The sequence below is a fragment of the Austrofundulus limnaeus genome, unplaced genomic scaffold (assembly GCF_001266775.1).
Source record: "Austrofundulus limnaeus strain Quisiro unplaced genomic scaffold, Austrofundulus_limnaeus-1.0 Scaffold252, whole genome shotgun sequence".
NCBI lineage: Eukaryota > Metazoa > Chordata > Actinopteri > Cyprinodontiformes > Rivulidae > Austrofundulus > Austrofundulus limnaeus.
In genome coordinates this window covers 236,306-239,136 of record NW_013952654.1, presented here as the reverse complement: position 1 = coordinate 239,136, position 2,831 = coordinate 236,306, and positions in this window count along the sequence as shown.

Genomic DNA, 2,831 nt, shown 5'->3' with positions numbered 1-2,831 from the left:
AATTAATTCAGAAAATCTTTTCAGGACCCCACTTTGGGTCCCGACTCCAACTTTGGGAAACACTGATCTAAACAACTAGATACTGCATAGCGCTACATATATGACCCTACGCAAAGCACCAATGCACCAGAACTCAGAACTCTCCAGAACAGATTTATTGTTCTGGAGACCACCAACAACACCCCCTACAAGGGGGTGTTGTTGGTGGTGGTGGTGGGGTCATTGGTAGGCCTGATGAATTGTCCTTTATCTGAGCTAAACAAACAATAAAAGTCTGAATAGTTTTTGAGTTATAAGTATTATTTTATGTCCAGACACCCCCTTTTCAGATGGGTTGGGGGTCATGGGGAGTGGGGGGGCTCACTGGTGGGCCCAATGGATAGCCCTTCATCAGACCTAAAAAGAAAAAAAAGCCTGAAGCTCCTAAGTTGAATCATTTTTGAGTTATAAGCATTTCTTTATGTCCAGACACCCCCTTTTCAGATGGAGCCCCCTCCTCAAATATGGGGTCTATCGTAAAACCGTTGGTTGATGCAGTGTAGGTTGGACACATCTACATTACTGACAAATTTCATGTTGATCAGTGGAGCCGTTTCCTTGATACAGACTAATAATCACAGCTATGAACAAAGCAGGGTGCTCGAGCTCATTAAAAAAAGCCCTGACGTCTTTGACATTATAACGTCTTCTTCACCTGCAGGTTGTTGTTAGAGTTTATTCAAACAGGTGGATCAGACACAGCTTTCAAAAAGCCGTTAACGTCTGATTTCTCAGAAACTCCTAAAAGAAGTCCCGTCTTTTATTCCMGTAACAGAGAGTCTTTATCGTTCATCTTCTTCCGTTTTGGCCTTGGACCATTTTGAATTGTTTCCACACTTTCACTTGCTACATTGTCACACCAACTCTTAGTTAAAGGGCAGCAAATAAACTATGCTTTGTTATTTATTAAAGTTTCAAACCTAAACTTTGACCTTAAAATTCACTCATCCAGTGAGCGATGATATGGTATTTTTCAGACGACCGTGTTTTCTAAAGGTTATGAGTCATTTACTTCCTTTAAATAGTTACTGATYAGTAATTGTTTCAGGGAATATGATTTTTAGATGGTGATAATGTTTGATGCTAAAAAGCTTAAAGTGCTTGTGACATGCGTATCCTTCAAATACAAAAAGTCAAAGAAATTATTTTAGTATTTAAGAAKCTTGYCATAACACACATTATTTATCCWTTTTGTCACATAATTGGKAACTTTTCTTTTGAACTTRGRTCAGCAAAAGTGAAACAGGAAGTGACATCYAAGGGGGACTCTTTGGCTCGACAGCAGCATTGGCGGTCCGTCTATCTACTCTTTATGTTTATGGTTACTACCAGCAGTGATGATTAGTACTTACTTTCTTGAAAAACTTTCGTATATCCACTTTTCAGTGTGCATTCTCCTGGTCTGCTCTCTGAGCCTTCATGCTGCACTTAGCTGGCTCTGTGTGTAAACTTGCTAGCATGTTGCTATTAAGGTTGCAGGAAAAACGTGGACTGGATTTCAAGTGGTGGGGGAGTACTCTTTACGAATAAGTGGAATGGACTGGATAACGACGCACAAAAGAGGATCACTACCTTACACTATAAATTAAAGGGAATCTGACAGATTTATGATCATATATTTTAGTTAATAATAAAATATTAAATTATTATTCTGACCACATTATATTGAATTTTTGTAAAAAAAAATTACACCAAAATAATTTAGGGGGGCCTTAAAATATTTTAGGGGGGCTCCAGCCCCCCCTAAAATATGCCTWGTGACGCCACTGCTGCAGAGGAAATGTAGARGGTGATAACTAGGTGTYKAACGATWCAGAAAATCCAKGARTTGGTTRGATACTTRAGTCTCACYGTTCAAAAATTTATTTGATACAAAAAAMAGAAATGTCCARGCACTTCTTAACTTGTAGTTTATTTAAATTAATTCTGAACATTTGTTTAATCTCAAAAGTAGAGTTTTTAAATTAAATGCTGCTGAAACAGCGAGTTTCTCAGTGGATCTGTGCTCCACGATGCAGCCTAGGTGGAGTAGTCGAACACAGATCCACTGATCCTTCAACACAGAGCATCTTCAGAAGACAAGTTGATAAAATGCATTTTAAAATCTGTATTATTCCATATATAGAGCGTATTGAACATAAAGCATGGATTGAACGGTTTGATACAGATACATGTATTGTTACACCGTTAGTGATAACCTAAGACTGACATTTACCTTGACGAGGTCGCCTCTAACTACTTGTTTCTTCACTTTTGGGACAGTGTTGTGAGCAGGGGCCAAACCAGGACATTTAAAGCTCAGAGCTGTGCTTCACACACTGTCCTCATCTTCTGCAGCCCTCTTTACCTCAGGCTACCTGCTCCATCTTCAGCCCCACGGTTTCCWCTGCGCTCAGCGCTCTCAGACAGAAAGCTCATCTTCAGCACGGCGTGATGCTTCCACAGCTCGGCTTCGAGTGGATGCTGATGCATAGACGGAAAGGTGGGATTAGGAACGTCCTCTCATCGGGGGGATGCTGTTAGCTGTCTTCCAGCTGCTCATACCAAAGAGAAAATGACAGATCCGATGATCTACTTTCACTGGCACGCTGGAAGCAGAGCAGTCGGGGACAGATTATTCTAATAACCCGACAGAGAATTTGTTCATAATCATCTCTTTCCTCGTTCAGCCTTCAGGTCAAATTAGGTGTCAGGCTTTGCAGCTCGCGCAGAAGTTGACTTATTACTCATCAAAACTTAAAGGGATCCCTGATTAGTTGTAACGTTAGACTTTATTTGATAAACATATATTT